Source organism: Rutilus rutilus, assembly GCF_951802725.1.
Source record: "Rutilus rutilus genome assembly, chromosome: 7".
NCBI lineage: Eukaryota > Metazoa > Chordata > Actinopteri > Cypriniformes > Leuciscidae > Rutilus > Rutilus rutilus.
The window spans coordinates 19,871,997-19,881,087 of NC_140221.1; the positions used below are offsets into that span (position 1 = coordinate 19,871,997).

At 31.8% G+C, this 9,091-nt stretch overlaps 1 long non-coding RNA gene across 1 annotated transcript; it reads left to right on the forward strand.

Moving 5' to 3' along the window:
• The first annotated feature begins 779 nt into the window (after nt 1-779).
• On the forward strand, nt 780-5,140 carry LOC311294027. The gene is made up of 5 exons (XR_014628007.1): nt 780-988; nt 1,235-1,344; nt 1,440-1,483; nt 2,586-2,650; nt 4,800-5,140. It is a non-coding gene; the product is annotated as an uncharacterized lncRNA (long non-coding RNA).
• The last annotated feature ends 3,951 nt before the right edge of the window (nt 5,141-9,091 follow it).

Below are 9,091 nucleotides of genomic sequence, written 5' to 3' on the forward strand. Positions count from 1 at the left end.
CAGCTCAAACGTGCATTTTAGTCTGGGACTTCAGGCTTAAACCTTGCCTGTGAAACCCGGGGTATATGTTGCAACTTGTATAGAATTATGCCAATGTTACCAAAGTGTTGTGTTGGACAGAGGATTTACCCTAAACCAACAGGTTGTGTAACTGTGCCACACAGGGTGAAAAGCAAGTTGACATTATTAGGCATAAGAGTGTTTCTAAAGGAAAGGTCAATATTTTGTTAAAGTGCAAAAGGATCATTATGGGTCACATGAATGTAACTCTAATGTTACCATGATACCAATCCATTAGTTTTTCATGTAGGTAGGTATACAGAATTGTATATGAATAGCCTACATAATGTTTGCTCTGTTTAATATATAATATGTTTGCTCTTTTAAACTGCTGTTTGGCAGAGCAGTGGTAAATATATGTTGTTATACATGGTATATATTATTTGTGTAATTTATTATTATTATTTATATGTTATTGTAAGTTTATTTATTTTTTATCATGCACTGCAATGAAGACACCATTTAACCAATTGATTAAATATAACAGCCAGCTTACAAATACAACTAAATAAATAGCCGTGCACATTTTTTTCATATTCTTTCTTTTAAAACATGTAATCTTTTCCTGTAATTGCAATGTTACCACATTATTGGCTGTCTCTTCGAGTTGTTTTGAGCATGATTGGCTATTCAGACTGTCATCCAGGAATCTGGCCAATGGCAGCTATGCGCGCCTTTTACTGGTCAAGTTTGAAGTTTGAATATTCGTCTGTTAGAGTGAGAGTGTGTGTGTGTGCGCGCTGCTGCTGCTCGGGAGGATCTTCACTACTAGCCTCCTTCGGTTCTGTGGCTTTTACATTGTTTAAAACATGGATTATTTTGCATCGTACTGTTACATTTTTATTTTGAGCGAGTTGCGGGATGTAAATGGACAACGAATTTTAACAACGTAGCCTACGTGTAACGGACATATTGCAATCTGCGGAAGGTAAATAACTTTATTTTATATAAAAATACATTCTGCTACATCAAAATATAGTGTGTTAAATTGAGAAGCTAATTTTAAATGCGACTAGAGCAATATCGATATTATGTCAATGTTTCAGGCTGCATGTGTAACGTTAGGCTAAATATTGTCAGCTAAGTTAGTTTTTGATAAAAATAAATAAAAATAAACCTCAGCATAGTCTGAGCTTTACAATGAGTGAACTGAGAACATTGTGTCTTTATACAGAGAGGAACTCGAACCACACTATGAAAACTAGGCTTTTGAATGATCGCGGGATATCGGCCTAACGTTACCGTCAAAATGATGAGTCATCATCATAATATGTTTTTGAGCTGGTGAGTAAAAATTTGCAAGCTTTTTATGTCTCTTTTAGTAAGTAAATACAAATAGCTAATAATATTGCTGTATGTGTGTGTTTCCCATTATCCAGGAATTTTGGGAATAAATTATCCAGCCACATGATCTTCAGTTGCGGTGAGTATTGTCATAGTAAAATACACGTGAAATAGAGGCAGAACATGTAAACTCTGCTCAAAGGCACACTGGTCCAAACCCTCCAGTCAAAATTGTACCTGTCTTCTTGATATGAGGTTTTATGGGCCTAGCTGACCCAAACATAAATGTCCTTTCAAAATGAAATTATTTTCAAACCTGTATGACTTCTGTGAAACACAAGAATGTTGGGAATAAAACAACATTGGAACCCATTTTATGGAAACAAATGTTCCCAATGTTTCATGATAACAAAAGAAGAACATTCTACTTGCAACATTTTGAGCATATTTTGGGAATGTTGCTAAAGTTAAAGTTGTACAATGATCTCAATATAACATTGTCCCTATGTTTCATGATAACAAAAGAAGAACATTCTCTCTGTCACGTTAGGGAAATGTTTTGAGGATATCATTGAGAGATGAGATGTTGAATGTTCTTCATAAAACGTTCTTCTAATGTGACAAGTTAACACAATTAGAACATTTTACTTGCAACATTTTGAAAAAATAAAATAAAATAAACCTCAGCATAGGAGCTTTACAATGAGGGAACTGAGAACATTGTGTCTTTATACATAACATAAATGTCCTTTCAAAATGAAATTATTTTCAAACCTGTATGACTTACTTCTCTGAAACACAAGAATGTTGGGAATTAAACAACATTGGAACCCATTTTATGAAAAAAAAACAAAAAAACAGTGAAGTCATTTCTCAAGATATCTTAATTAAGGTTATACAAAATAAATTCATACAGTTTTTGGAACAACATGGAGTACCGGTAAATAACGATAGAGAGTCTATTTTTTGGATGAGCTGTTCTTTTTAGGACATGTTCCCAGGGTCCTTTGCTAAATTAACATTAACCATGGTTTTTATTATAGTAAAGTGTAGAAACAATATTTTTATGGTGGATTGATTACAATAATTTATTACCATTTAGTTAGTGTAGCAAAACCATGGTTAATGTTAGTAAGGGTTCTCCAGATTTATCACTTAAGGAAAACATAAAAAATGGTCCTATGTCACCCAGATCAATAGTCTGTTAACACACATTAACACACTTTTTACATTTTCTTAAGATCAAGCATTGGACCAATGTTTACGGAGCAGAACAGGCACCAACAGAGAAACAAGTCCATCACTAGTAAGTATCCACTGCATTTTATAAAACCGTAGTCAATTTTAAACGCACAATGCACTCCAAAATAAAAATGATCTATTTTTTTCTCCCTCGTGCCAGATTTATATCTGTCCCAGATTTATATCTGACTTTCTTTCCACAGAGATTTTTAGAAAAATTATCATTAAAGAGAATCATATAAAGAGAAATGTGGGAGGAGCTTGAATTTATTGCCTAGCCCTGTTTGTTTGAACCGCGAGAGCCGTCAAAGCTTATGCTACTCCTATGTCATGCACCGACAAGAGCCTTTTATAGTCAACACGTCGGACGCAAGCAACTTGCAGTTTTGCCCCCACCAACAACGCATAGTATTGCATACAACGGTATTTTCTACATTTTTATTTTACCAAAAATATTTTTTTCTAAAACAATTACACAAATTAAACGTTGAGACTTTGTTTCAACTTTCATATCAAAAGTAACCTGCTCTGTCTTGTCTCTGCGTTTAAACGTTTCAGCGTTTTTTCTGTGATCCGCAATGTATTTTTCATTGCGTGACAACATGATGTGTGGCGTGAGAGCGCCATGGCTTGTTGGACATAGCAACAGTAACTAAAGGGGGCGGGTCTTTGCAAATTGCATTAACCATGGCTGCCTGTTAATTATCACTGGACTACTTCGCTCTCGCATCTCCCAAAAGTAATTTTTTTTTTTGTTTTCTTGATTCCATTTGAATGGTTTAATTAAATTGCTATAACCAATTATTTAAAATGTAATGATTTAAGCAAAACATTCTTCAAAGGTTAAACCAAACTTTTATTTGACGGATTGCCGTGTAGACCTTTGAGTTTCTCTGTGTTTTATGATATGGTGATAGTTTTTCTCAAATGAAGCTAAAATGCTGCTGAAGTGACTCTCAGAGCGGCTGTGTTGATGAAGTGCATTAATGTTCTCATATAGAAACGACAGCAAAAAAAAAAATAAGCCAGAATTGCTTTTTTTTCTCAGGTTTTACTAATTTATCCTGTGATTCTGACTTTCAAACGGCCAATTGCGAGTTTATATCTCGCACTTCTGAGAAAAAAAAGTTTGAATTGTGATTCGCAATTACCTTTTTTAAAAATTGTATTCCATGGCGGAAACAAGCTTTCATATGCACAGACAGTAGCTCACATTTAACATGCAGATTGTGCGCACACAGAAACCTACTGGAGCACAAAAAGTTAGTGTCAACACTGTCCTGTGATTTCTCAATAAGAAACAGAAGTTATAGCATATTTTTCTTTCTGCTTTTGAAGTAACTAAAACTTACAGCTTAGCTAATAGCAAAGAGACGATTCACAGGTATGATTAAATCACACTAGAAATTGTTCTATCTCAAATGCAGTACTACTTTATCTGTATCTGATTTAAAACAAGCAGAAATCTGTAAGAAATGTAACAATCCATAGACAATATAACTGATGAAAATGAGCTGTTACATCAGAGCAAAAGCATCGTGGGCAGTGCTGTGACATGCTGCAGCTGTGCTCAAGGCTACCTGAGTTCGAGGTTCACACTTCTCAAGCCAAGTTTGTAGTTTGTTAAAATAATTTAGCCTCTAGTTGTGTTATTAAAGGGATACTCCACTTTTTTTGGAAATAGGCTCATTTTACAACTCCCCCAGAGTTAAACAGTTGAGTTTTACCGGTTTCGAATCCATTCAGCCGAGTTTCTGATATTTGGAAGAATATCAGTAACCAGACAGTTTCTGGTCTCATTGACTTCCATAGTAGGAAAAAATATATACTATGGAAGTCAATGAGACCAGAAACTGTCTGGTTACTGACATTCTTCTAAATATCAGAAACTCGGCTGAATGGATTAGAAAACGGTAAAACTCAACTGTTTAACTCTGGGGGAGTTATAAAATGAGCCTATTTCCAAAAAAAGTGGAGTATCCCTTTAACATGTATATAATGGATAAAGTATATGTTTTAAATTACAGAAACAAAATAGATACTCATAAGGTATCATATTTATACTTTTAAATAAACTAATCTAATTAATTTCTGATTAATAATTAGGCTGGCTAATTTTGAAAGTTTTCAAAGTCAATATTGCTTGTGATCTTAATATGTAATATGTATTTGTATTATTTTTGTTTACACTGTTGCATGATCTTCTTTTATAGGCTATGAGGAAAAACTCTACCATGCACACAGAGAATGGAGCTCAATTCTGCTAACTGGGATAGCAGCTGAAAAAGAGGAGAAGAACAGTAGAACACCTATTAATGCAGATGACTTTATTCTTTTTCTGCAAGAACCAAGACAACCAAAGACTGATGATGAGCGCTCTGAGCAAACAGCAGTCAAGACGTGTGATTGCACATTGGACTTTACTGAGTTCTTCATTTAATGTTGGGCATCTACTGTACGCAGAACTTCTAATAATTTATGTGAATGCCATTCATAAACCTGTTAGATTTTTGTTTTATTTTAGAGATTAATAAAATTGTATGGTTTAACAATGTTATAGCTAAGCATTTTTTATGTTTAAGAGAACATTTTGGGAACAAAAATAAAACTTCCCACTAAAAAATTTATAAGAATGTTAAGTAGTATTTTTAAGAGTATTTTTAGAGAATGTTATCCTAACTTTTAGAAGAACGTTCTAAGAATAAAAATAAAACTTCCTGCTAAAAACTTTATAAGAATAAAGGGATAATGTTCTAAAAATGTTATGATTAAACATTTATAGAAGGTCATCATCACAAAACATTTTTAGAGTGTTCTTAGAGAATGTTATCCTACCTTTTAGGAGAAATAATGTTCTAACAATATTATTATTAAACATTTTTATAATGTTGTAAAAAAAAAATGTTATCTGAACTTTTAAAAGAACATTCTGGGAACAAAAATAAAAACACCCCCTGAAAACTTTCTAAGAACGTTAGAGAATAATGTTGTAAGAATGGTACACCTAAACATTTTAATAATGTTTTTAAATAATGTTATCCGAACATTTAAAAGAACATTCTGGGAACAAAAATAAAACTATCCGCTTACAACATTATAAGAACGTTAGAGAATAATGTTATAAGAATGTTATTACTAAACATTTTAATAATGTTTTTAGAAAATGTTCTCTAAACATTTAAAAAAACATTCTGGGAACAAAAATAAAACTACCCGCTGAAAACGTTCTATGAACATTAGAGAATAATGTTATAAGAACGTTATTACTAAACATTTTAATAATGTTTTTAAAAAAATGTTATCCGAACATTTATAAGAACATTCTGGGAACAAAAATAAAACTACACGCTAAAAACATTATAAGAACGTCAGAGAATAATGTTATAAAAATGTTACTACTAAACATTTTAATAATGTTTTTAGAAAATGTTCTCTAAACATTTAAAAAAACATTCTGGGAACACAAATAAAACTAGCCGCTGAAAACGTTCTGAGAAAATTAGAGAATAATGTTATAAGAATGTTACTACTAAACATTTTAATAATGTTTTTAAAGAATGTTCTCCAAACTTTTAAAAGAACATTCTGGGAACAAAACTAAAACTAGCCGCTGAAAACTTTCTAAGAACGTTAGAGAATAATGTTAAAAGAATGTTACTACTAAACATTTTAATAATGTTTTTAAAGAATGTTCTCCAAACTTTTAAAAGAACATTCTGGGAACAAAACTAAAACTAGCCGCTGAAAACTTTCTAAGAACGTTAGAGAATAATGTTAAAAGAATGTTACTACTAAACATTTTAATAATGTTTTTAAAGAATGTTCTCCAAACTTTTAAAAGAACATTCTGAGAACAAAACTAAAACTAGCCGCTGAAAACATTTATAGAACAATACATGCTAATGTTCTTAGAACATTTTTAGAACAAAAAATTTCTAGCTGGGATGGATGTTGAAGGTCCAGATGCTGAGTATGCAATGTTTGTTGCTATATTAATGCCAGGCATGGATTAAATTACCCAACAAAAAACATTAAAACAACATGAAATAAGCTGATTGCATAGTACCACATATTCCGCTTCTTTTGGGAACAGAGAGTTCTCATCATGTTACTGATTGTGTGTGTGTGTGTGTGTGTGTGTGTGTGTGTGTGTGTGTGTGTGTGTGTGTGTGTGTGTGTGTGTGTGTGTGTGTGTGTGTGTGTGTGTGTGTAGGCCTATAATATGTATAAATATAAATACTTTATTCAGAGTAGCTCTATCTCAACTTTAGATCTATGAGAATCTCTATGAGAAGTCTGGGAAGCATTTGCAGGGAAAAGTTCTGATTATACAATACTCTATGACTAATTCAGCCTTTTTACATGTAAATTAATACCAGTTGTGAATAAATAAATAAACAAATAAATAAATAAATAAATTCTGCAATGGAAAATGGTTGTCTTCCAAGGCATAAATAAGAAACCACAAGTATTAATGAACAATGAAACAGCGGTATACCTGCAGGGAAATACACTCATGTCAACTGAAAATATAGCAATGGGACCTCAAACACCCAAGGCACATCAAAAGTCTGTTTTTCCTTCTACATTACATTACGACTTTAAACGCAACATATTTATAAAACTATAATCCACAAAGGTATGCAACTTGACAACAGATCCTAAGTGACTGTTATTACAATACAAAATACAAAATCAAACCAAATGGCATCTGCCAACAAATTATGCAAGATGTTTTTTTTTTTGTGTGTGTGTGTGTTTTTTATTTTTATTTTTGTCCTCAGAACTAACATTTAACTTTTAGAGAACTTTTTTCTAAAAATTTACTAAGGAACACTAATACTGAAACACTAGGAACACTATAATGTTTAACTAAGAACTAAGAAACCTTGAATTTTTATTTTATTATACTTTTTTTTTTTTTTTGTGAAACGTTTAAAAAATGTTTTATTGACTATCATTAATGATTCAAAGAAACTAAGCTTCACAAAACATAATTTACATAATTTTGCTATCTGATAGAACTATTCAGATGCTCAAGTGTTAGTGATCTGATACCATCTGGTGGTCAACATTAGGCACTGCCGATAACCCACATACATTAGTTACTCATTATTTTTAATGCATTAGTTATTTAGTTATTTTTATAGTTATACTAAAACACATGAAGTGCAATGTCTTTACTCCTGTCACAGTGCATTTCATTATATTGATATATAGATTAATATGTTAGATTTATGTAAATTTTAAAAGAAAATCGAATTGCGTCCCATATTAACATGCTAGTCGCCTCAGTTAATGTTTGAGAATTATATGTCTACCCTTAAGCCCTTCCCTATAGCCAAAACTCACTATATATATCAGAATGAAAAAAGACTAGGAACACAAGTATAATAATAATCTTTGTTTACATAGAAAGCATAAAAACGTTCCTTACAATTTTTCCATTTCACAAACATTCTAGACAATCACATTTGACAAAAAACAAGTTATACTATAAATATAAAAAGATATGTGCACTTAAAAAAATTAAATAAAATAAAAATGACAAGTAAATCTTAAAGAAGAAATGCTTGGGAATAAACAAATGGATGACCAGTTCAACAACAAACTGTTACTATGAATCCTCTTCTTTTGGTCCATTGATACACCCCAAATGTCATAATGAAATCCATCTAAATTCTGTGAGTTGCAAATGTCGTCTATTACTAACATCAACGCCAGCTATTGACACACTGTCCTTTACTCTAATATACTGAATTCTGTCAATGTGCAGTTTGGCCAAGTTAAATCCTCAGTATGTTGTATTTTATTACAACAATGAGAAGACAATGAGCAGCTCAAGAAATAAATTATAGGCATCTTGTTAAAAAGACATTTGTTCAAGTCTTTTAAGCATCTCACAAAATACATTCTCTTTAAAGTAGTTTTAAAAAGTCCAAGAAAAAAAAAAAAAACATGAAAGTTGAAATTATGTGAAACACATACAGTAAGTTTCTTTGGTTTAGATGTAAAAAAAAAAAAAAAAATGGTGGAATTAAATGTATGAGAAACAAGATTTGCATTGTAAACACTTGAAAGAGACATCAAACAGAGGAATATAAATAATCTAAAATCTACATGGCTTTTCAATATTGAATACCTTAAAGTCAAAGTATTAAACATATTGTGTTGACTTTCAGATATCAAAACCATCCACTGCATTGTGCATACAGGTGTTTTCATGATATGATTGACCTTTTTCTACCACAACAAACACTAACTCAATGTGAGCCATTGCTCACTCTCTCTATATAAATATATTCGTTCACATTCATATGTATGATTTCTCATTTGTTCAGCAAGATGTCTGCATACACCTGTGGTTCTTGTAAACTTGAAGAAAGACTGAACGGAATCATACGGCAATTTTTAGTGTGTTAAAAATGTACCATTATGTTTGCAGGCTAAAATGCCACGAACTTTATAATATTATTCTGGTTGCACTATTATAGCTCACTATATC